The following is a 27142-nucleotide window of genomic DNA, read 5'->3' as shown; positions in this document are numbered from 1 at the left end:
GACTGGTTCCAAATAGGAAAAGAAGTATGTCAAGGCTGTATATTGTCACCCTGCTTATTTAACTTATATTCAGAGTACATCATGAGAAATGATGGGCTGGATGAAGCACAAGCTGGAGTCAAGATTGCCGGGAGAAGTGTCAATAACCTCAGATATGCAGATGACACCACCCTTATGACAGAAAGTGAAGAAGAACTAAAGAGCCTCATGATGAAAGTGAAAGAGGAGAGTGAAAAAGCTGGCTTAAAGCTCAACATTCAGAAAACAAAGATCGTGGCATCCAATCCCATCACTTGATGACAAATAGATGGAGAAACAGTGGAAACAGTGACAGACTAGTTTTTGGGCTCCAAAATCACTGCAGATTGTGACTGCAGCCATGAAATTAAAAGACGCCTACTCCTTGAAAGAAAAGTTATGACCAACCTAGATAGCATATTAAAAAGCAGAGACATTACTTTGCCAACAAAGGTCCATCTAGTCAAGGCTATGGTTTCTACAGTAGTCATGTATGGATGTGAGAGTTGGACTATAAAGAAAGCTGAGCACTGAAGAATTGATGCTTTTGAACTGTGGTGTTGGAGAAGACTCTTGAGAGTCCCTTGGACTGCAAGGAGATCCAACCAGTCCATCCTAAAGGAAATCAGTCCTGAATATTCATTGGAAGGACTGATGTTGAAGCTGAAATGCCAATACTTTGGCCACCTGATGCAAAGAGCTGATCCATTGGAAAAGATCCTGATGCTGGGAAAGATTGAAGGCGGGAGGAGAAGGGGATGACAGAGGATGAGATGGTTGGATGGCATCACCAATTCAATGGGCATGAGTTTGAGTAAACTCCAGGAGTTGGTGATGGACAGGGAGGCCTGGCGTACCTCAGTGCATGAGGTCACAGAGAGTTAGACTTGACTGAGTGACTGAACTGAACTGAATTTTAACATGAACATAGATTCTGCTATTTGTGTGAATACTGATGTGTTCTGTTAGTTTAAAAAATTTAATCTAGTTTTTTTTGGTTTTGGTTATGTAATAAATCTTAAGAGGAAAACTATAACTTAATATTTGATATGAAATGGGGAAAAATTTTTTTAAGTGGGGGAAAATTTTGATTTTTTTCTTCAAGTCCTTCTTTGAAGAACTCCTTTATCCTGAAAGTCAAAACACCTGAAACACTTTCTAGTCACCAAATAAATCTCATTGATGGAAAACAAGTTTTCTGTGACAGAAAAAAACATATAAAAAGATTGTTCCACCAGGCCTTTCACCAGTGCCTCTAACAAGTTCCAAAATGAATTTCAACTCCATCCCCTCACTTGTTTGCTCTCTGCAGGAGCTTTTATGAGCAATGAATTAGTTCTCATGGTGAAACTCAAAGGTAGACAAATCCTGAATAATCTACCATCTGCATTATTCCATATTCAGTAATCAAGGATATTGAGAGTAGCATTAGTTCTATGACACCACTGCCTTATTAAAAGAATCCATTTAACTTTGGGAAAATTTCATAATAAGGAAAAGAACATCTAATTCAACTTTATTTCATGCTCACATCCAAGCCTTCAGTGACCTTCTGATACTTCAAGTTGGAAGCAATATTTTTTCTTTGCTTGTATTTCTAGTAGAAATAGTATGTTTTAAAATATTTATTTACTTATTGAATACTTGCTCTTTCTCCTTGTTGTTCAGTCACTAAGTCATCTTCGACTCTTTGTCACTCCATGGACGGTAGCATGCCACGCTCCTCTGTCCTCCATTATCTCTTCAAGTTTGCTCAAAATTCATGTCCACTGAGATGGTAAAACTTCCAGATGTTCAAGCTGGTTTTAGAAAAGTCAGAGGAACGAGAGGTCAAATTGCCAACATCCGCTGGATCATGGAAAAAGCAAGAGAGTTCCAGAAAAACATCTATTTCTGCTTTACTGACTATGCCAAAGTCTTTGACTATGTGGATCACAATAAACTGTGGAAAATTCTGAAAGAGATGGGAATACCAGACCACTTGACCTGCTTCTTGAGAAACCTATATGCAGCTCAGGAAGCAAAGTTAGAACTGGACATGGAACAACAGACTGGTTCCGAATAGAAAAAGGAGTATGTCAAGGCTGTATATTGTCACCCTGCTTATTTAACTTATATGCAGAGTACATCATGAGAAACGCTGGGCTGGAAGAAGCACAAGCTGGAATCAAGATTGCCAGGAGAAATATCAATAACCTCAGATATGCAGATGACATCACCCTTATAGCAGAAAGTGAAGAGGAACTAAAAGCCTCTTGATGAAAGTGAAAGAGGAGAGTGAAAAAGTTGGCTTAAAGCTCAACATTCAGAAAATAAAGATCATGGCATCTGGTCCCATCACTTCATGGGAAATAGATGGGAAACAGTGGAAATAGATGGGAAACAGTGGAAACAGTGGCAGACTTTATTTTAGGGGGCTCCAAAGTCACTGCAGATGGTGACTGCAGCCATGAAATTAAAAGATGCTTACTCCTTGGAAGGAAAGTTATGACCAACCTAGATAGCATATTCAAAAGCAGAGACATTACTTTGCCAACAATGGTCCATCTAGTCAAAGCTATGATTTTTCCTGTGGTCATGTATGGATGTGAGAGTTGGACTGTGAAGAAAGCTGAGCGCCGAAGAATTGATGCTTTTGAACTGTGGTGTTGGAGAAGACTCTTGAGAGTCCCTTGGACTGCAAGGAGATCCAACCAGTCCATTCTAAAGGAGATCAGTCCTGGGTGTTCTTTGAAAGGACTGATGGTAAAGCTGAAACTCCAGTACTTTGGCCACCTCATGCAAAGAGTTGACTCATTGGAAAAGACTCTGATGCTGGGAGGGATTGGGGGCAGGAGGAGAAGGGGATGACAGAGGATGAGATGGCTGGAGGGCATCACTGACTCGATGGACATGAGTTTGGTTGAATTCCGGGAGTTGGTGATGGACAGGTAGGCCTGGCGTGCTGTGATTCATGGGGTTGCAGACAGTCAGACACAACTGAGCGACTGAACTGAACTGAGTTGGTGATACTATCTAACCATCTTAGGCCCCTTCACCTTTTGCCTTCAGTCTTTCCCATCATCAGCATCTTTTCCAGTGACTTGGCTCTTCACCTCAGGTGGCCAAAGTATTGGATCTTCAACTTCAGCATCAGTCCTTCTAATGAATATTGAAGATTGATTTCCTTTAATATTGACTGGTTTGATCTCTTTGCTGTCCAAGGGACTCTCAAGAGTCTTCTCCGTCACCACAGTTCAAAAGCTTCGATTCTTTAGGGTTCAGTCTTCTTTATGGACTAACTCTCACATCTGTACATGACTACCAGGAAAAACATAGCTTTGACTATACAGACCTTTGTCAACAGAAGTGATGTCTCTGCTTTTCAATACACTGTCTAGATTTGTCATAGCTTTCCTTCCAAGAAGTAAGCATCTTTTATTTCCCTTCCAGATAGTAAATTCGTTAAGAATAGGTATTCTGTTAATAAATTTTGCATCATACCAATGTTTTGCACAAACAAGTGTTCAGTAGCTTGTTAAAACTATTGGATTGATTGCCTCTTGGTTCCATTCTATTATCTAATTAATTAAGTTATAGCTTAAAACTTTTCTAAAATGACTGTCATTTCTATGGAAGTAATGCTGCCCCTCCCCGACCCCCTGGCCCATTCTTGTGTACTAGAAAGTATAGTACTGGAAAGAATAGTACAATAATAGAAAGATTATCCTTTGGCCTGAGCATGGGAAAGCACATTATCTCTATCAGGAATAATTACAGTTACACTATAAATGTGGTAATCCATTATTACTTTCTCTAATTTCAGGGATAGCAATGAAAACCAAATGTCCAGAACAATGAGAGCTGTGAGAACTGTAGAATCTCTTCTATCAGCTCAACAATTACTCAGAGTCATCCCACATGTTCTGTACCCTCCCAGGGTCTGGGCAAAGGGTGAATAAATTGCTTCCTTTAATCTAGATAAATATCACATCAATGGGAAAATTCTTTCATTTTGTGTCTTAATTCAGAAGTTTAGTTCAGTCGCTTAGTCATGTCTGACGCTTTGTGACCCCATGGGCCGCAGCATGCCAGGCTTCCCTTCCATCACCAACTCCCAGAGCTTACCCAAACTCATATCCATCGTGTCAGTGATGCCATCAAACCATCTCATCCTCTGTCGTCCCCTTCTCCTCCCACCTTCAATCTTTCCCAACATCAGGATCTTTTCCAGTGAGTCATTTCTCCTCATCAGGTGGCCAAAATATTGGAATTTCAGCTTCAGCATCAGTCCTTCCAATGAATATTCAGGACTGGTTTCCTTTAGGGTGGACTGGTTGTATCTCTTTACAGTCCAAGGGACTCTCAAGAGTCTTCTCCAACACCACAGTTCAAAAGCATCAGTTCTTCGGTGCTCAACTTTCTTTATAGTCCAACTCTCACATCCATATATGACTACTTGAAAAACCATAGCTTTGACTACATGGGCCCTTGTTGGCAAAGTAACATCTCTGCTTTTAACTTTGCTGCTAGGTTGGTCATAACTTTGCTTCCAAGGAGCAAGCAACTTTTAATTTCATGGCTGCAGCCATCATCTGCAATGATTTTGGAGCCCAAAAAAATAAAATCGGTCACTGTTTCCATTGTTTCCCCATCTATTATGCCATAAAGTGATGGGACCGGATGCCATGATCTTAGTTTTCTGAATGTTGAGCTTTAAGCCAACTTTTTCCACTCTCCTCTTTAATTTCATCAAGAAGCTCTTTAGTTCTTCTTCGCTTTCTGCCATAAGGGTAGTGTCATCTGCATATCTGAGGTTATTGATATTTCTCCTGGCAATCTTGATTCCAGCTTGTGCTTCATCCAGCCCAGCATTTCTCATAATGTACTTTGCATATAAGCTAAATAAGCAGGATGACAGTATGCAGCCTTGACGTACTCCTTCCCGAATTGGAACCAGTCTGTTGTTCCATGTCCAGTTCTAATTGTTGCTTCTTGACCTGCATACAGATTTCTCAGGAGGCAGGTCAAGTGGTCTGGTATTCCTATGTCTTAAAGAATTTTCCACAGTTTGTTGTGATCCACACAGTCAAAGGCTTTGGCACAGTCAATAAAGCAGAAATAGATGTTTTTCTGGAACTCTTGCTTTTCCGACGAGCAACGGATGTTGGCAATTTGATCTCTGATTCTTCTGCCTTTTCTAAAACTAGCTTGAACATCTGGAAGTTCACAATTGACATACTGTTGAAGCCTGTCTTGGAGAATTTTGAGCATTACTTTGCTGGCATGTGAGATAAGTGCAATTGTTGGTAGTTTGAGCATTCTTTGGCATTGCCTTTCTTTGGGATTGGAATGAAAACTGACCTTTTCCAGTCCTGTGGCCACTGCTGAGTATTCCAAATTTGCTGGCATGTTGAGTGCAGCACTTTCATAGCTTCATCTTTTAGGATTTGAAATAGCTCAACTGGAACTTCATCACCTCCACTAGCTTTGTTCGTAGTTATGCTTCCTAAGGCCCACTTGACTTCACATTCCAGGATATCTGGCTCTAGGTGAGTGATCACACCATCATGGTTATCTGGGTCATGAATAGCATTTTTGTATAGTTCTTCTGTGTATTCTTGCCACCTCTTTGTAATGTCTTCTGCTTCTGTTAGTCCATACCTTTTCTGTCCTTTACTGTGCCCATCTTTGCATGAAATGTTCCCTTGGTGTCTCTAATTTTCTTGACGAGATCTCTAGTCTTTCCCATTGTACTATATTCCTCTCTTTCTTTGCATTAATCACTGAGGAAGGCTTTCTTATCTCTCCTTGTTATTCTTGGAACTCTGCATTCAAATGGATATGTATTTGCTTTTCTCCTTTGACTTTCTCTTCTCTTCTTTTCTCAGCTACTTTTAAGGCCTCCTCAGACAACTATTTTGCCTTTTTGCATTTCTTTTTCTTGGGAATGGTCTTGATTACTGCCTATTGTACAATGTCAGAAACTCCATTCATAGTTCTTCAGGCACTCTGTCTATCAAATCTAATCCCTTGAATCTGTTTGTCACTTCCACTGTATAATTGTAAAGGATTTGATTTAGGTCATACCTGAATGTTGTAGTGGTTTTTCCTACTTTCTTCAATTTGAGTCTGAATTTGGCAGTAAGGAGTTCATGGTCTAAGCTACAGTCAGCTCCCGGTCTTGATTTTGCTGACTGTGTAGAACTTCTCCATCTTTGGCTGCAAAGAATATAATCAATCTGATTTCGGTGTTGACCATCTGGTGATGTCCATATGTAGAGTCTTCTCTTGTGTTGTTGGAAGAGGGTGTTTGCTATGACCAGTGTGTTCTCTTGGCAAAACTCTGTTAGCCTTTACCCTGCTTCGTGTTGTACTCCATGGCCAAGTTAACCTGTTACTCCAGGTATCTCTTGACTTCCTACTTTTGCATTCCAGTCTCCCATAATGAAAAGGACATTTTGGGGGTGTTAGTTCTAGAAGGTCTTGTAGGTCTTCATAGAACCATTCAACTTTAGCTTCTTCAGCATTACTGGTTGAGGCATAGACTTGAATTATTGTGATACTGAGTGATTTGCCTTGGAAATGAACAGAAATCATTCTGTCATTTTTGAGACTGCATCCAAGTACAACATTTCAGACTCTTTTGTTTACTATGATGGCTACTCCATTTCTTCTAAAGGATTCTTGCCCACAGTAGTAGATATATGGTCATCTGAGTTAAATTCACCCATTCCAGTCCATTTTAGTTTGCTGATTCCTAGAATGTCGACGTTCACGCTTGCCATCTCCTGTTTGACCACTTCCAATTTGCCTTGATTCATGAACCTAAAATTCCAGGTTCCTATGCCATACTGCTCTTTACAGCATCAGACTTTACTTCCATCACCAGTCATATCCTTACCTGGATGTTGTTTTCACTTTGGGTCCATCTCTTCATTCTTTCTGGAGTTATTTCTCCACAGATCTCCAGTAGCATATTGGGCACCTACCAACGTGGGGAGTTCATCTTTCAGTGTCCTATTTTTTTGCCTTTTCATGCTATTCATGGGGTTCTCAAGGCAAGAATACTGAAGTGGTTTGCCATTCCCTTCTCCAGTGGACCACATTGTGTCAGAACTCTCCACCATGACCTGTCCATCTTGGCTGACCCTACACAGTATGGCTCATAGTTTCATTGAGTTGGACAAGGCTGTAGTCCATGTGAAAAGTTTGGTTAGTTTTCTGTGATTGTGGTTTTCATTCTGTCTGCCCTCTGATGGATAAGAGGCTTATGGAAGCTTCCTGATGGGAGAAACTGACTGAGGGGGAAACTGGGTCTTGTTCTGTTGGGCAGGGCTATGCTCAGTAAATCTTTAATCCAATTTTCTGTTGATTGGTGAAGCTCTATTCTCTCTGTTGTTTGACCTGAGGCCAAACTGTGGTGGACGTAATGAAGATAATGGCAATTTCCTTCAAAAGGCCCCATGCAGACACTGCTGCACTCAGTGCGCCCAAACCTCCAGCAGGCCACTGCTGACCCACGCCTCCACTGGAGACTCCTGGACACTCGTGGGCAAGTCTTGGTCAATCTCTTGTGGGGTCACTGTTCCTTTCCTGGGTCCTCGTGTGCACAGGCTTTTGTTTGTGCCCTCCAAGAGTCTGTTTCTGCAGTCCTGTGTAAGTTCTGGCGGCTCTATGGTGGAGTTAATGGTGACCTCCTCCAAGAAAGCTTATGCCATACCCAAGTCTGCTGCACCCAGAGCCCCTGCCCCTGTGGCAGGCCACTGCTGACCTGTACATCTGCAGAAGACACTCAGACACAGTTCTGGCTCAGTCTCTGTGGGGTCTCTGGGTCCTGGTGCATACAAGTTTTGTTTGAGCCCATCAAGTCTCTGGAAGGTATGGGATTTGATTCTAAACGTGATTTTACCCCTTCTACCATCTTACTGGGGCTTCTCCTTTGCCCTTGGACATGGGGTATCTATTTTTGGTGGGATCCAACATTCTCCTGTCGACAGCTATTCAGCAGCAACTTGTAGTTTTGGAGTTCTCCCAGAAGAATATGAGCTCACGTCCTTCTACTCCACCATCTTACACCACTGTTCATTTTAAAAGGCTTGAAGTAAATTTAAAAGTCTCAACCAATTGCTTATTGCTCCATAATAGGGTTCCTCAGAGTCCTTAGAGTGAGAATTACAATTGGTGATGACCTTTGGAATAAGGTGTATGCATTCTCAGTCACTTTAGTCATGTCTGACTCTTTGCAACCCCATGGGCTATAGCCCACCAGGCTCCTCTGTCCTTTGGATTCTCCAAACAAGAATGATGGAATGGGTTGCCATGCTCTCCTCCAGGGGATCTTCCTGACTCAGGAATTGAACCTGTATCTCCTGCATCTCCTGCACTGCAGGTGAATTCTTTACCGCTGAGCCACCAGGGAAGCTCTTGGAATAAAATACCTGGTGCTGATGTCTTTGAGAAGTCTGAATAAGTGTTGCTGTTTTTTTTTTTTTTTTTTAAACCATATTTTCCTCATAAGTTAATGTAACAAGTTAAAATAGCTTCAGCAGTTTTATTTCCTTCCTCTTATAAAAATTCAGTAAGTCCCTTACATACAAATGAATTGTTTCAAGACCACATTCATAAGCCTAATTTGTTCATAAGTCCAACAAAGTTAGCCTAGTTACCCAACTAGCACAATCAGCTGTATAGTATTCGTACTATAATAGGTTTGTAACACTATTCACACAAATTATATATAAAAATAAACACACAAAATAAAGAAAACATTTTTAATCTAACAGTACAGAACCTTGGAAAGTACAGTAGTACTTTCCAAGTACAACAACTGGCATACAAGGGCATTTTCACATCTTTGAAAGTTTGCAACTTGAAGGTTCATATGTAGGGGGCTGGCTGTAAACACATTTAGGCTGTTTATTTACTCTGAGAAGCAAAATTCTAATATATAGATAAAGATGCAGCATTTATGCTCTCCTCCCTTTTTTTCCCACAGGGAAGAGAGGTGTTAATGTTTTATTTTTCTTAAAAAACAAAAAAAGTAAAGCTCATGAGATTCTGACAGTTTCGAAGTTGTTTCTGATTTCTTGATACTGTTTTGAAAGGAAATACATTTGAGTTTATTTTAGTTGAAATTGTTTTTTTATTTCAAGATATGTAATATGAACACTGCAAGAAATGAAGAAATTAAGTCACATATTAACAAAAACAAACCTTTTGTGTAAATCTAAGAAGAGGTTATCAGTTTACTAAGGGGGAGATCTCTCCCAGCCATGTTTTTAACCCTGTATAGACCTTGTAAAATGTCACCATCACGAATATAGTTTGTTTGAACCCAGGCATCTGGGAACATGGCAGACAAATGGCCAAGATGTCTGCCCTCATGGAGGATTAAGCTGGTTGGTCTGAGGACTCCCTGCCCAACACAGCAGAGTCAGAGCCTGGGTCATCACAGGGATGGGAGGCAGGTCTGACAGGGCAGGCTTGGAAATGAAGTGGATACCCATTATGGCCAGGCTACCAAGAAGGTAGCATCTGACATTAGAAGAGAATTATATATTTTTGTCTGAGATCAACAGTATTTTAAAGTTTGGACAATACAACCAGAATATACTGCTAAGCTAAATTTGTTTTACATTTTCAGTTCTGGCAACTCTTCAAGAACAAAAGGTAATTTTCTTTTTCATTTCTTTTTGAATTTTGAAAAGTTCTCTACTGTTTAAAGATTGAAATCTCAGAATATAACATTATTTCAAATATCAAATTTTAATTTGAATGTCATTAACTATATACATTTAGCCTCATAAAAAAAAATGCATAGGCCATGCATGAAAATTATCTGGGCTGGATGGCAAATTTGATTAATTTCCTTGGTACTTTATTCTTCTAATTATCTTTATTAGAAGTGTAGTCTTTTTTAAGTTTGAAAAAAGAGGGAAAGTACCAAGAAAATATGAAATGTGCAAGTATACTTTACTCTTTTTACATTTTTTTAATGTTTTGATTGAGATTTAAGGTAAAGAAATAAATTATCAGAGATAAAAGAAATGTTCTCTAATTTCTATTTAAAGTATATTTTTAATCAAAAAAGCCATCAAGGTGTTAATTTTCTAAGTTATTGTAAATATGGTTGCATTTTCCATGTTTATGCCTCTTCCTTGGGCAGGACCTAATGTGAGAGTTTTAGATTTCAAAAAGTCCACAGAAGCTGAACAATCAGTAAACTTTTAAGGATATTTATAGTTTAAATGAAAATAAAGTTATTGTATGTTTGTAATAGGGATTTCATGTTGTAAAAGGGGTCCAAAGTAATAATTCTCTAATAGCAAAATAAATGTTAACCTAGGAATGGTGGACGCGCTGGTTGAGATTTGTAAGAAAACTTCTTTCTTCCATTGTTGTTTCTTTATCTAGGTCATGGTGAATCTAAATATTTCTTCTAAGGCTGGAGACTCACATATTGTTTGATTTCTTGGTGTACTGAACCAAAGTCATGGACCCAGGATAAGGAAGAGAGTGAATTTAGAGACGAAGTAAGGAAGGACAAACAATACATGTTAATAGTTTCATAAGAATACGTCTCATACCTACACTGGCCCAATATATTATGATAGAACCCAAGCAAGACCATTTGGAATAAAAAGTTTCTCAAAAACCACTGTCAAGGGACTTCCCTGGTGGTCCAGTGGTTAAGAAACCACCTTCCAATGCAGGGGACATGGATTCAATCCCTGTTCTGGGGACTACGATTTCACATGCTGAGGGGCAACTAAACCTGTGTGGCTGCAACTACTGAGTCCATGGGCCGCAACTAGAGAGCCCATGTGGCAGCTGTGAGCCCATGTGGCAGCTGTGGAGCTCATGTGCTCTGGATCGCAACTAGAGAGCCCACGTGCTGCAGCTGTGGAGCTCACGTGCTCTGGATCGCAACTAGAGAGCCCACGTGCCACAGCCGTGGAGCTCATGTGCTCTGGACTGCACACCAAAGCTAGGGAGAAGACCACATGCCAGAACCAAGACCTGATGCAGTTGTAAATAAACAAATAAAGAAAGAAACCAAGATCCAGAAATTCTATCAAAATGCACTTCTGAAGGCTGCTGGAGTGCAAAGCTTCCAGAACACACTGATGAAAGAAGGCTGTAAGTTGTGAAATGAAAAAATAAGTTTCCGTATGTGTAAAAACAATATCTCACTGAGTCTTACAACAAGAGAACAATTTCCCCCTGAATTGGTGTGTATTTATTCTTTACACAATTGTCCCATTTCAGTGACAGTGTATAGTACTCAGTTCTTTCTCCAGGTAGCTATTTCAGTTTGATTTCCTTTTTGCAAGCTTGATGCATATTAGTGTAATAATTACCGTGTTTTTTTTACCACTATCTCTCAAATGCCTGAAGAACAATAATAGTTCTCTGTGCCTCAGGGAGGCATCCAGCTGATAGCTGACATTTGTTGAAGAATCATGTTACTTTTAGGCCAGCATCTAAGTGGATAACAAGTAGTATATCTCATTCCTGGAACCAATGAACATTATTCACAAATTTTTATGTTACTTTCAGACAATATTAATGGTATAAAGAATATATTATCTTCTATTTATGTAATTCATCAAAAAAGTTAATACTATGACGTTTACTGCCCTTAGAAATTTACTAGCTATACTATATGCTGAAATTTATCAAATTCTATATTGTTATGCTGATATATTGTGCAGCATTAAAGAGTTTAAAGAATTTTATCTCACTTGTGATCTGAAATCTAGGTAGAGAAAATCAGTTCTTTACTGTCTTCATAACACAGGGAAGACTATAAATTTTAGTATGTATGAGTTCAGAGCTTCCCAGGTGGCACAATGGTAAAGAATCTGCCTGTCAATGCAGGAGATGCAGGTTTGATCCCTGGGCGGGGAAGACCCCCTGGAGAAGGAAATGGCAACCCACTCCAGTATGCTTGTCTGGGAAATCCCATGGACAGAGGAGCTAGGTAGGCTTTAGTTCATGGGGCTGCAAAGAGTCAGAGACAACTAACTGAGTGACTAAACAATAACACATATGAATTCTACCCAACAGGAGTTGATTACTTTTGAAATTGCTTTAACCTTCATCTATGAAATAATGGAAAACTTTTCAGTTTCTATACTACCCAGATTATAACAAGTTTAGGCAATAAAACAACTGCACATAAGCTCTGGTACAGCTGTGACCTTAGTATTATGCCAAAGACCACACTGTAATGAATGTTAGAACTGAGAACCCAGTTGAGAGGTTCTGGTTATAAGGCTGGTGGGCAATGTTCATGCCAGGAGTGTCTTCCAGCTTGCAGTTGTCTTGTAAAGTTCCAGAAACTGTCAGTTTCTGGGCAAGAAGAAGATGGTTCCCCTACTATAGGCAGTTGAGGCCAGTGTCTTGTAGGGATCACCCAGAGTCTCCAACACATTCTCCCTAGGGGAACCACAAAAATTACTCAACAGACTTTATGGAAAACATTATTTTGTCTCAGGCACAATGCCTGGCTCTGAGGGCACAGACAAGAAGACATAGTCCTTGCCAAGAGGAACTCTCTGTTGAGATGGGACATTGAATTGTAAAATGACATCAGAATGACAGTATCCTGTAAGAAGTGCTCCAATTAAGTGTGATGACCACAAACAAAAGATGCACCAGCTCTGCCTGAAGGCACCAGCCAGCACTTTACAGAGGAGGTAACATCAGACCAGGGGCCGATAGATGTGCCCTTATTAGAAACAGGGAACCATCTTTTCAAATATTGACAACAGAATTTTTAAGGAGTCAAAAGGGAACATGTCTCCTTTGAAGAAGATTCCATAGCCCAGGTAGTGGAAGCATACATTATACTTGATACAATGTATGTATTAAGCATATATTGATTTTTTGTTGCCAGCATCTGATTCTACTTTTTATAGCCAGCCTCTCCATATGATGCTGAAAAGTATGCCTCTTGTTTTTGCTTCCTTTCCTACTTGCCCCTTTTCTTGGCAGGGAATGGATATCTGACTTCGGCTCTGCCAGCCAGATGGAGCAAGAGAAGCAGAAAAACACACTGCGTGGAGAATCTTTCTGGTGTCAACAGCATCCTTGGGGCTGCGGTTTCCAGAGGCAGTGGCTGTGGAGCCAGTGCCACACCCAGTGTCCAGAGAGAGCTGCAGTGGTGGCTCAAAGCACAGGACCATTGTTTTACGGTGGCAAGAATGGCAGCCTCGACTCCCTTGGCTGTGTAGTCTGCTTTGGGCTGTAGTTTTTCTGCTTTGCCTCCCTTTCTTTCTGCCTTTTACGAGTCTGGTTCCTCCACCCAAAATTTTTGTAAACTCCTCAATATATCCTGTCATAAATACCTTTCCTGTTTTATCAGCCGTAATTCTTGCGACTAAAGGACCGCGTTTACATCAATAGTGCTCATGTTTGAGTTGGAAGGTTAGGGTAGAGTGTGAAGGGTCTCATATGTCATGCCACATGTTTTTTTCACAGTGAAGACTTTAAAATATGAGAATGTTGTGATCATATTTGTATTTTAAAAATAGTTCTCTTGTCGGTTTGAGCTTGGTAGGAAGGATAGAGATGAGCATGCCAGGTAGAAGACTATTGTGATGGTCAAGTGAGAGATAATAAGGGCTTTAAAAGAAAGGGGCAGTTAGAAGGAGAGAGGAAAAGGAGATTTGAGAGGTTTTCTGGAAGCTAAATGTATTGGTTTGCTGACTCACAGAGTGGGGTAGAGGAAGAAGTTGCTGATGTCTTTGAGGCTACTCAGTTGGATGAACAGATGGATATATAGATGCTGGGGCCATTGACTAAGTAAGCTCAAGAGGTTTGGGTGTATGCTGAATTATTGAACTTAAGGTGCAGTTGGAGATAGTCAGTAATTTACATTTCTAAATCAACAGAATATTTTTTTCAAACGACCTATTGCAGGGAATTCCAGTTTATAAAACATTTGAAAATAGGCTCTGGCTAAAGTAGGTAGGGAGCCTAGAAATCCTACCTTTTGGGACTGCCCCCTCGATTCTGAAGAAGGGCCTCAAGGTCCATCCTCAGAATGCCAAGTCTCCAGGTGTAATAGACACCTGTATATAGAGACTGTGGATCTGTGAGTGTAGATCCACAGCCTCTCTCTAAAGCCCCCAGTGCTTGTGCTTACCCATGGGTTTGCCTTGTTTCTCTTTTGCCTCCCATTGCTGCTGGCAGTGCTGTGTACGCACCCGCCACTGCTACCAGGAAACCCTCCATGTCCTTACCAAGAACACCATTTCAGGGCCCTAGCCAGGCTCCCTAACCTGGGCACCAGAACAGTGCTGGGTGCCGATCACAGCGGGGCATAAGGGTCTTCTCTGCCAGTCTCTGACGTATCTTTCTCCCCACTAAAGCATAGTTACACCATTCCATCTGCCTATGGCTATTGCCTTTTAAATATAGCAAGGAGAGATAAGAAAGCCTTCCTCAGCGAATGCAAAGAAATGGAGGAAAACAACAGAATGGGAAAGACTAGAGATCTCTTCAAGAAAATTAGAGATACCAAGGAAACATTTCATGCAAAGATAGGCTCGATAAAGGACAGAAATGGTATGACCTAACAGAAGCAGAAGATATTAAGAAGAGGTGGAAAGAATACACAGAACTGTAGAAAAAAAAGATCTTCATGACCCAGATAATCACGATGGTGTGATCACTCACCTAGAGCCAGACATCCTGGAATGTGAAGTCAAGTGGGCCTTAGAAAGCATCACTACGAACAAAGCTAGTGGAGGTGACAGAATGCCAGTTGAGTTACTTCAAATCCTGAAAGATGATGCTGTGAAAGTGCTGCACTCAATATGCCAGCAAATTTGGAAAACTCAGCAGTGGCCACAGGACTGGAAAAGGTCAGTTTTCATTCCAATCCCAAAGAAAGGCAATGCCAAAGAATGCTCAAACTACCACACAATTGCACTCATCTCACATGGTAGTAAAGTAATGCTTAAAATTCTCCAAGCCAGGCTTCAGCAGTATGTGAACCGTGAACTTCCAGATGTTCAAGCTGGTTTTAGAAAAGGCAGAGCAACCAGAAATCAAATTGCCAACATCTGCTAGATCATGGAAAAAGCAAGAGAGTTCCAGAAAAACATCTATTTCTGCTTTATTGACTATGCCAAAGCCTTTGACTGTGTGGATCACAATAAACTGTGGAAAATTCTGAAAGAGATGGGAATACCAGACCACTGGACCTGCCTCTTGAGAAATCTGTATGCAGGTCAGGAAGCAACAGTTAGAACTGGACATGGAACAACAGACTGGTTCCAAATAAGAAAAGGAGTACATCAAGGCTGTATATTGTCACCTGCTTATTTAACTTATATGCAGAGTACATCATGAGAAACGCTGGGCTTGAAGAAGCACAAAGTGGAATCAAGATTGCTGGGAGAAAATCAATAACCTCAGATATGCAGATGACACCTCCCTTATGGCAGAAAGGGAAGAGGAACTAAAAAGCCTCTTGATGAAAGTGAAAGAGGAGAATGAAAATGTTGGCTTAAAGCTCAACATTCAGAAAACGAAGATCATGGCATCTGGTCCCATCACTTCATGGGAAATAGATGGGAAACAGTGGCAGACTTTATTTTTTGGGGCTCCAAAATCACTGCAGTCGGTGATTGCAGCCATGAAATTAAAAGACGCTTACTCCTTAGAAGGAAAGTTATGACCAACCTAGATAGCATATTAAAAAGCAGAGACATTACTTTGCCAACAAAGGTCTGTCTAGTCAAGGCTTTGGTTTTTCCAGTGGTCACGTATGGATGTGAAAGTTGCACTGTGAAGAAAGCTGAGCGCCGAAGAATTGATGCTTTTGAACTGTGGTGTTGGAGAAGACACTTGAGAGTCCCTTGGACTGCAAGGAGATCCAACCAGTCCATTCTAAAGGAGATCAGTCCTGGGTGTTCTTTGAAAGGACTGATGGTAAAGCTGAAACTCCAGTACTTTGGCCACCTCATGCAAAGAGTTGACTCATTGAAAAAGACTCTGATGCTGGGAGGGATTGGGGGCAGGAGGAGAAGGGGATGACAGAGGATGAGATGGCTGGATGGCATCACGGACTAGATGGACATGAGTTTGGGTGAACTCCGGGAGTTGGTGATGGACAGGGAGGCCTGGCATGCTGCAATTCATGGGGTCGCAAAGAGTCGGATACGACTGAGCGACTGAACTGAACTGAACTGAGCTGGTCTCGATGGGATCAGATACCATACCATCCTTTCCATATATAACTTCTTTTTCTGTCTTTCACCCTGATAAAAACTAAAGGCAAATAAATGAAGTCAAGCAGATATATTTGTAAGGGTGTGCTTGTATGTACATGTGTATGTATGAACATGTGTATATATGAGCAGGGTGATATCTATACCATCAATATCCACTCAGAAATGCCCAGCTACCCATGGAACACAGTTCAACAACCACTGTACTATTTTGGAAAGAACAATGGCTTTCCAGTAGAACAAGGCCAACTCATTTATGCTATTTAGTGCTGTGTGGCTTGCACTTTAAGTTACTTCACCTCCTTGAGAATTCTTTTTGTTTGTTTTCTTTTGTGTGGACCATTTTTAAATCTTTAATTCATTTGGAAAGGGAGGTCTTAACCACTGGACTGCCAGGGAAGTCCTGCAAACCCTTGATTTTATCAGTAAGATGGGAATAATGATAATACTTATTTCTCAGGATTATTAAGATATAGGATCATGTTGCTTATATGCTTGGCTCTGGTAGCACTTGGTAAATAATTCAGAAAAGTAGGTCTGATCTATTTTCCTAGATATTTAACATGAGTGTCCTTGTCATATGCCCTTTGAGGTGGGATTCCACTTTGTTTTCTGACTTTTTCACTCAAAACTGACTTCCTCTATGTGGGTGTGCATATGTGACAGAAGAAATATGTGCTTATATACAGATGAGAGAGACACTGAGTATGTGAACTCATTTCATGTATAAGGGGAACTATATCTTTTCCTTGTTATGGAGAAAAGTATTTTTTAAAAAAACATTGTGTGTGCAAGATCTTGTTTCAAAAATGACTTGAACTGCATAGATATTGTCAAGATATCCCCCATCTAATCATCTGTGAGCAAGGGTGGACCTACAGAAATGTTTGTGCAAAAATGTTTGTGCCTTTTGCCTCCAAGCACCTAGCAGGGTTGGAACGAACTGGTTATGATTTAAAAGCTTTTTCCAGCAAAACAAGCTTTGGGAATGAAAATAAGCACTAGGGGTATTGGACAAGGCAAAATAATGCAGACGTTGACCATTTTCATTTTTGAAAACTAGTGTTTTGACAGTTGCTTGTGGCCTTTTGGTACCATATTCTCTTTGTCCCTTTTTATCAGACACCAAGTTCCTCAAAGAGATTTCCTGCTCCTTTTGAATCCATTCATCTTTTCTTCCTCTTTTCTTCCTCTTAAACAAACCTCTGCATGGACTAACTAATAACAGAAGACTTCCATTTTGCAGACTTCTGGCTTAAATTTTCTACTTCTTAGCTTGCAAAGTTTTAGATTGGAAAATTAATTTCGAGTGAGAGGGAAAGGAAAATGTTATCACCAACACTAACAAAAAGTGTTGTATTTCTCCTGTTTCCCATTTTAAATCTATTATGCCAAAAATAAGATCAACTCTACTCAGGCTGTTCACACATTCATTCTTTCATTTGTTTAGTCAACAAATATTTTGTGAGCACCAGTGACTGATAAGCTTTGGAGAAGAACTGGGAATAGGGTAGAGATGTTCTTGACCTGAACAGAGATTAAAAATAGTCAAAATGTAGAAAAAGTTTTGCAAAAACCACATAGAAAACAGAATCTCTGCTGACCATTTTTGTGATCCAGTATGGAAAATTCAAAAGTTATTGGAAATGATCCTGTTCCCATATGCCGACGGGTCCTACTCATCACTCCCCCACCACACATTTAAGTCAGTTTTATTATTCTGACTTATGAGTGGAGACTTAGCTCAGCTATTAAAATATAAAACAATTCTGCAAATATGATGTTGAACTCATTTACATTTATATGATATGTATATGTTACACTTAAGATGAATTATTTATTAAAATCTCCATGTCATATGTAAATGCTTTCAAATAACAGTGTCACTCTTCAGTGTTATCTGGGAGAGTCTAACTTTTTTTATTGCTTAGTTTTGTCAGGCGAGATTATCACTGTGAACACAACCAAGAAAGCAGTTTGAACAAAGTTCTTAATACACCAGTGTTTGTTTGCTTTTAGTTCAGTATGAAACTGTTAACCTTTACGAAAAGACAACTAGGAATCAGGCTAAATATTTATTTTCATAATCTCTAGTTTCACATATTTGTAAGTTCAAAACTGAAACCCTATATCTCCTCTGATGCCCTAGCAGAGTTAATGGCACAAACTCCTTTTTTGAACTTTTTCCCCTGACTTAGTCTCTTAATTTTTTATGGCTCTGAAAAATAACACATGAAAAGGCAAAGCCAGATATTCTTTATCTTTCATGTATGACAGATGTTCCCTCACCCATGTTTCACGGGCATAATCCGTCGTTTGAAAACCCAGAGGTGGATGTTTCTGCCAGCACAGCCTCCTGAAAAGAGGTCTGCTTGTCTTGATTAGCTAATCCTTTATAATGAGTCTTACGGCCACACACCATTCAGATTTCTGGATGAGACTGGACAACATGTGGTTAAAAAAAAAAAATTAGCTTACAACTACAATGTAGAAGGTGACTAGAAGTGGAAAATGATGACTGTGCCATTCAGAACACTTTCCATTGGTGCTTTTTCAAATTTACTAGTTTATTATTATTATTTACTTTAGATACAGAAAGTGAAGACCAAGCATAATTTAAGGGCAGTTTCATTTTTACACAGAAGCATAGGTGTTCACAGGAATAATGTTAATGGATGAAGAAGAAAAATGTAAGTCTATTAACTATGAGCATCCGACAATCCAGGGGCTCTAGCTCCCAAACTGATACAAGATGCCAGTTTGCTTTAATCATCCAGAAGGGCAGAGATACACTCTCTTCTGATTGAGCTGGATCCTGTCTCCTTAGAATGCTGGCAGATAGAGCAGCTTTGCCTTTCAGATTTTTCACCCAGTTATTTTTAGTTCTTCTGAAGCCTGGGAAATAAGAAATAGAGCCTCCTTGAAAAATCCAAGTGAGCCAACCATAGCAGGGCCTCTGAATCTGATTAGATAAAACAACAAAGAGGTTCTGTCGGGGCAGAGGCAGGAAGAGCCAAGGTGGGTGGCAATCTCTGCTCAACTCCGGGGAAATATAGCCTCAAAGTGTTCAAAAGTGGGTGAAAAAAATAACATAAGCAATAGACAACTTTCCCACATCTCAGGTCACTCTCTAAATACAGCTAGAAAAATTTGCCCCACACTAAACTTTTTTTTTAATTTTTGAAGTATAATAAACAGTATGTGAATGTATGTTTATCCTAAGCACCATACTGAGAGAGAGAGACTCACTTTCTAGGCATGAGAGATTCAGTCTCAATATTATAACCAGTTTTCGTTCCTCTTAGTAGCTTACAAGGTAAATCAGGAACAAATTTAAGCTATAAATGTGGATATTTGTTGTAAATTTCCTAATATGATATTGGAGGAATTGAATGCAGTCTTTTCCTTCAGTCATGGAAATGGAAGAGACAAAAGAGGCCGGGTGAGTGGAAATTCTCCCAGGAGGAGTTGAGAAATAAACTCTCTTCCAGTTCTGCCATTGGATTCCTGGCTTGGCCAGATTCTGGCCTGGTGACTAGGAGGCATTCTCTAATCAGGGAGTTGGGGGTGGTCAATGTGCTGATAGGTGTCATCAAGAACTTTGACTGAGCTACTGAAATAAGCAACAATTACACATCCCCGTCCCCAGCTTCACCACTTTGTAAAAGAAAACAAATAAAAGGGGTCCTGCTACTGAAATACAAGAGGGTGGACATCTGGCACCTTCCAGGCTTGGGATGTCACTGAAGGGCCCTGGGTTTCAATCTCACTATTCAAGGTTGTCTTATGCATCACCTTTCATTAATAACTTGAAAATCTCTCCAGCTTCTTACCCATTTCCTTCCATATCGCTGATTTTCATGGTTAAGAAGAAGCAAAAATGAATCAAATTATAAGAAGACAATTAATGGCTTGTTGTTGTTTAGTCACTAAGTCTTGTCCAACTCTTTTGCAAGTAGCCCTACTTACTACAGCCCGCCAGGCTCCTCTGTCCATAGGATTTTCCAGACAAGAACACTGGAACTGGTTGCCATTTCCTTCTCCAGGGGAACTTCCCCACTCAGGGATCGAACCTTGATCTCCTGCATTGCAGGTGGATTCTTTACCGCTGAGCCTCTGGGGAAGCCCATTGAATGGTTTAGCTTTGAGTAGAGTCAGCTCTGCTGCACTTCTTTCCTTTTTTCTCTCTGCATTTCTTAACTTCTTGCTTCATAGATCAGTATCCTGATTCTTTAACACGTTATGAGCAGCTGAGAGGTACTGTGGCTGAGGTGGGAGAAGGTTTTAATGGAGGAACAGGAACATGCTTGGGCCAGGAATCCTGAGGTCTGTGGAGAGGGCCAGGAGGCATCCAGGTCATATAAGAGGATGAGGAAGATGGGACCCCAGGAGGGACATGACTCCACTAGATTCCACCTGTTAACCAAGCCTCCTCTAGCTGTTTCCTGTAGACATACAGATTCTGTGACAGCTGTGGATACTGGGAGGTGTCCAGAAGTCAACAATTATTTCATCCCAACTCCTTCAAATCTGTGAGCATCACTGATGGCCCCAACTTGTGTAGGTAAAGATACACTTGGCTTCCTGGCCACCTTAGCATCCAGCCTGGACTGAGATCAACCAGGTGTGAGCCTGTCTGGCAGTCCTGTCTCTTTCCTATGCCTCCCTGTGTGATGCTGCGTGGAAACAGGACCCAGAACTGGCTTCTCTGTACCCCTGTGGCTCTGTTAATTTTGGGATTCTTGGAGTCAGACTCAGAAATCTAATGGTCCCACTTTGGACAGCTATCTACATCTTTCTGCTTTTTTGGATTGCAGATACCCTTAGACAAAGGTATGAGGAGACTTCTGGTATTAAGATATTACACAACAGTTTATACCATACATTTATTTTTAACCAAAGAACATGCCGCGGCAAAGTGTTTCTGTCTGTCCTGTGGAATGGACACATACTTCCTTCCATTCGGTCAGCATACATGGTCACCTTTACAGAAGGGTTCTGACTGAAGATGACAGCTTCTTTGAAGTTTCACACATTGCTTGTAAGATAGACTATTTGAATGGGAAAAAGCCCTGAATTTCTCATCCAAAATATACATTCAAAAGAAAAGTCACGGAACCCATGGTCTAATTTTAAACTTTAAATAGGAACTTGGTTGTTAAAACTTTGTATGAAAATGCTAAAATTAATTAAACAGTTATTGATCAACCTAAGGTATAGTAAATAAATCATCATTTTCTTGTCATTGGTTTCCCCCATCTTCAAAATAAAATACATTCTTCTTAGGGAACATTTTTCAGTTTACAAAGTGTTTTCCCACATGTTATCTTTTTTAATTCTTGAAGCTGTTTGGACTAGATGGTTTATATTCCTCCCAGCTTGAAACTTCTATTCATTTGTGGCTGTATTTCTATTAAAGGATGCAGACTGGAAGGTGGTTTGAACCAACAAAAACAATGGAAGGAACCGACCCCAGGCATGGAAGCAGTGTGCAAATGTTCTTCATAAAGACCTTGTATCTTGAGATAGCACTTTTTAGAATCACCATATGGTGCTCAGGCTTTTTGTTTAAAGGGTCAGAGACTCATCATCTGCGAGTTCCTAAGTGGAGGAGGCAGTCTGTCAGTGACCAGGGAGCCTGAGCAGCTGAGCATTTGAAGTCAGGCAACCACCCACATAGTACCAAATCTGCCACAAAGGAATCAGCCGTGTGGGCTCTGAAGCGGAGCGCAGAAAGGATGACACCTGTCCACTCGTTTATTCCCTTTCTTTCAGCATCTTTTTCACTAATCACCTCTGAACTGCATCAGTATGAGAAATAAACACTGGCAGAGACATGCCTCCGACAGAACATTCAGAGACTCTCTCCGAAGTGTGTCTTGAAAATAATACCCAGATTAACCCCCACCCGCTCCCCCCCCACTAAAAAAAAATACCATGCTGTTCTCTTTGTTGTTGCCTGCTTTTGGAAAGTGGCTGTTTTCTTAATGTGAAAAGAAACGGAAACATTTTCAAAGAGATAAGAATTGGGTGATGTGTTTGTCAGGATCCATAGTGTCTTGACTAGCACTTGAGAGGGTATTTCCGTGGCAAGAAAATCTCTTAAGCTTCTTGTCCTTATTGAAAAAAATCTTTGGACCAGTATTGTGGAATGTCCTCATTTTTGAGGTGTAATAAGTCATGAACTTGGGGTTTTATTCACCAAGGAAAGACTCTTGTAACCTAAAAGCACTGAGTGTAAGTCTAGTAAAATGCACCCAGCATTTAAAACCAAATTTCTTCCTTGAAAATTCATAGAGGAAGATTTAGACCTTTTCAAGTTCAGGATTATGCCTTAACTATCAAGTGTGTTACTAGTCCTATATTCTGGGGAGCTATGTGAGGCGTCTCTTAAGAACTGGAGTCACCGTGGCTGACTCATCCTCGGGTTTGGATTACATGTGTGGGCTTGTGTTTTGGATGGAGCTTTCTGGAATAGCAACACTCCATCAAAAACACAGTGGCACACCTGTACTCCAAATGGTTGAATAAGGCAAAACATATGGCATCAAAACGCTGGGAATCATAGTAAAAAGAAAAAGAAAGAACGCAGGGTGTAGCAAGGATAAAGACAGCACCAAGGCACTGATAGCCATGAAGAATAGAACAAGTTTTAAGTATATGGCTTATGAAATGATTTATCTATCATTTAACCTCTGCCATAAGCCATGTTTGTTCTGCGTGATGTCGACATGAACACCACACTCAGAGGGTGTGAAAAGTTGCTCATTTGGATGTTTCATCCTGAAAAGTAAATTCTCATCACAAGTTGCACAACTGGAAATGACTGCTTCTTATATTAACAATGGCTCTGAAATGCCATGAAAAAAGTAATAAAACAGCCTCTTCTGGAATTTTCATTGGTCACTTACGGTATAGAATACATTTTGCTATTTTCTCTTAAGAATAGTGTAATACTTTGTGTAATGTTAACAAGGGGATTTATGTCATTTTTCATATAAAATGTTCACAAATTACCTTTCCATTCTAATGAATTCATACTCAGACCTCTTAGAAGAAAGCGTTAATAGTGTCACTCTGGTGGGACTTGTTAATTTTACATAGTTTATTTTTTATGGATATGATTTTAAAACAAGTGTAATAAAAATTTTCTCTTTGTGTAATGACCTCTGCTTAGTTAATTAACTGCAAGAAATTGTTCTTGTAGGTAAAGTTTAAGTAGTCAGGTGTAAAAGTGAACTTCTTCTAAATAAAAACTTACTTCTGTCTGTCAAAAGATGGATTTTGAATAACTAAGTCTGAACGTTAGTTCACTAAAACTTGTGTTACAGACCTTCTGGTAGTGGTGATGGTGGTTGCTTAGTTGCTCAGTTGTGTCTCTTTTGCAGCCCTGTTGACAGTAGCCTGCCAGGCTTTTCTTTCCGTGGGCTTCTCCAGGCATGAATACAGGAGTGGGTTGCCATTTCCTTCTCAAGGGGATCTTCCTGACCCAGGACTCGAACCCACATCTTCTGCATTGGCAGGAGGTTCTTTACTACTGAGCCACCAGGGAAGCCTCTTGTAGTTACCTACACAGCTTTATATTGTTTTCCCTTGTTAGATAATAAGAGCACATTGCCCATTGGTTAATATTCCTGTATTATAGTTTTTTATGGTTTTATTTTTAGTTTTTTTTTTATAGAATGCTTCTATATTGAGACTGCAGTGGACTTCGATTGTAATGAGCTGCCTTCTCCCCATGCATTACATGCTCTGTGCATTATACCTTAAGATAGTTGCTTATCAATTCCAGGGCTGCTCCATGCTGACACTGCCATCAGAGTTTGCAAATTCAGCTTTCTGGTAACCCTATGCCAGCTGACAAGTTCTATGAAGACCAAGGTTTGGCATAAAACCTTTCCTTTGTCCTCTGGAAATATTACAACAGAAATAATAATTAAAAGCAGTAATTACTTTTCATACTGGCAACTCAGGAAATGCACTCACAGCATCTAACTTGAAATTTTGGTGCTACTATGGTCTTTATTGAGAAACATGTGGCTGACAATTGAGAACCCAGGAAATAGCGTGTGGATTAAAGGAAATAAATTAAGAGCTGAGTTATATAAATCTTGAGGGCTTGTTGCACCTGGAATCATTTTCATGGCCGTGCACACAATTGGGCTTTCTCTTCTTTAAAGTATCCTGGCTGCAGAATGAAAATTGCTGTTTTGAGTAAAATACTATACAAATCTTTCATTTGGCTGCTAGGAGAAGATTCTTTTTTTGGAAACATTTTATTTTTCTTGAGATTTTCAAGACGGACCGGAGTATTTGGGGGTAGAGATTACTAAATTCTTCGGCCACACACTTTGATCTTGCACCAGCATTTCTCTCCTTGTGCACTTCTCTTTAGCTTTCACTGAATCCATTTAATTCCAGTCTGTGCTTTATATTCTGAGAAAATTTGGGGAATTGACACAGGCTGAGTTTGGTACAGACAACCTGAATATGGAATATGAAGTTTTAGGACATTTTAAAAAAGACACTTTTGAGAACACTAAACATATTAAATTTGTACAATCATAGAAATAAACATTATAATCTCCTTTCATACCATGTTTAGGGAGAAATAAAAAAGATAACAGTATTGCTATTTTTGAGCTTCTACTTTCCCTCAGCATTCTACTAAATATTATAGGGGCATCATTCAATAATATGAGCATTTATGAAGCATTTAATATATATCAGACTCTGGCTGAAGCCCTTTAAGTATGTTAAGTCACTGAATCCTTCCTAGGAACACTATTAGATAAGTGTTTTGTTATTTCCACTTTGCAGATGAGGAAACTGGAGCTGACAATGTAGAGCTTTAAAGTTCTTAACCGTTTTGCTAGCTAGTTTCTCCAGAACTCTCTATTTTCTGACTCAATCTTTGTAATATTCTGCAAGTTAGGTGTAACTATCCCTTTTGTACACAAGGATACAAAGCCCAGAGATTCAGTCACTTGTACAAAATGATATAACTAGAAAGTGGGAGAGCCAGAATTCAACTCAGGCCTGAATGATGCCAAAGCTTGTGTTTCTCCAATCACAAGTGGTACGCCTTTTCTAGAAGGCTAAATCAATGGCTGTAGAGAGCTTGTTCTGCAAGCGTGGAACTGGCAAGGCAGTGTGGCCAGGGCATTGTGAACTGCCCAGAGCTGCAGCCTATACACATGGTTCCAATTGGCCTCCATGCCCAGGCTGCAGAATTAGTGCTCAGAGAGAATTGGGAATTTCAGAGTGGTTTACTTCCCAGAGTGGCCATGTGCCTTCAGACAGGCTCTCTGTGGAAATCCCGCTGGGACTTCCACATAGCACACATATTTGCAATGCCTTCCCCTGCCTCAGGCTACAAGGGTGCTTTGTAGTCAGAACCTAGTTCGTTTTAGTATCCCATCTGGTCTTTGGTGGAGTACATTGGAGAAAGTGAACCATAGATTAACCTCCGAGACAGAAAATATTTTCATGGTTCCCATTTCCATAGGGTCACAAGGGTGTATGAGAATAGAATGCTTGGCAGGAAGTAAAAATCCATACTCTCAGAAAAATTCTATGCAATTCTAACTATATCTCTTCAGACTTAAATACTTACAAGATAAGAGGCCACAAGTAGAGGCCAGTGCAGAAAATATCACCCTGTTCCTATGGCAATGGGTTAAAGAGAAAAGGCAGGGTATTTCAGTGCTTCATGTTCAACTCATATAGAAATAAAATTTCAATAATTGCTATCTATATAAATGCATATTTTTGTATTATGGGGCTTCCTCTTAATTTGGGAGATTAAAATGATCAAATATAATAAAATACACACCAGAACTACTACTCTTCATGTTGTTTTGTGAATACAAACGCACACGTTGTCAAAATGGTCCTGCTTGTTTACATTATTTTCCAAATTCATGGGCATCATAAGGTATGTGCCTGCAACTATATTTGTTAGGATGAATCAGCTCAGATACTGAGTGTCTAGCCTTTCCTCTTTTACAAAGTAGAGATGAACGTAATTTCATCTGCAAATTGAATCCTGCAAAGGAAAATAAATTATGTGATTCTGTACCATGAGACCATGAGCATACTGTGGCTGGATTCTGAAATTTCTTAGAACTGAAGTTCTTAACCTTGGGCCTTTAGGATACAAATAGACTTCAGTAGATCTAAAAGGCCCTGAAATGGAAAGTAAAAGTTTGTGTCTGTTAACTGTGGGAGAAAGTACCATGACATTCATCAGAGTCTGTAAAGTTTTGTAACAGTCCACAGAAAAGACTGTTACCAGATCAAACTGGGGTCTACTTGCCCTCAGGAAGTAAATCCAATGTACTGACGCCAGGGTTGTGATGAAGGAAGTAAGTGCAGTATTTATCCCAAGCAAGGAGTTCAGGTCTTTTAAGCTCTAGCTGCCCTGGACTCCTTGCTTGGTACCTGCAATAAACTCTGCTCTTTCCTTCACTGCAGTGGGTGTTGGTAGGTTGGCTTTACTACGTGAGGGCAAGTGGATCCAAGTTTGGTTCGGTAACAGGATAAGTGTGATATACATTGAAATTCCACTAGCATTGCTTTCTGTCTCTTGGTTAGAAACAGAGATGATGAAAGCAACACAACAATAAAAATAACACATATGCACACTTCCATTTTACTGCTTCCTCATCAATAAGGTTACTCCTTTTGTGTGCAGAGCATGTCGTGGATGAGTATGAGGAGGGCCGCTGCTTTTTGATGTGCAGGGGTTGACATAAAATTTTGCAAATAATACATAAAATAAGTATGCTGTATGCATAATATCTTTCAGTTGTTTCTTAACTGGCAATGAAACAAATTCAATGACATTTCTAGAAAAAATATTTCAAATTATTCACACATTTGTAAATAGCTACTGG

At 40.0% G+C, this 27142-nt stretch overlaps 1 long non-coding RNA gene across 1 annotated transcript in view; it reads left to right on the top strand.

Annotated features, from left to right (window-relative positions):
• Positions 1-26236, top strand: part of LOC138989172 (uncharacterized) — a 37378-nt gene extending 11142 nt beyond the window's left edge. The window contains exons 2-4 of the long non-coding RNA XR_011465383.1: positions 9644-9669; positions 10414-11139; positions 13000-26236. This is a non-coding gene — a long non-coding RNA (uncharacterized lncRNA). The remainder of the gene's footprint in view (positions 1-9643; positions 9670-10413; positions 11140-12999) is intronic.
• The last annotated feature ends 906 nt before the right edge of the window (positions 26237-27142 follow it).

The sequence above is a fragment of the Bos mutus genome, chromosome 9, assembly GCF_027580195.1.
Source record: "Bos mutus isolate GX-2022 chromosome 9, NWIPB_WYAK_1.1, whole genome shotgun sequence".
Lineage (NCBI taxonomy): Eukaryota > Metazoa > Chordata > Mammalia > Artiodactyla > Bovidae > Bos > Bos mutus.
This window is presented reverse-complemented; position numbering and strand designations above follow the sequence as displayed.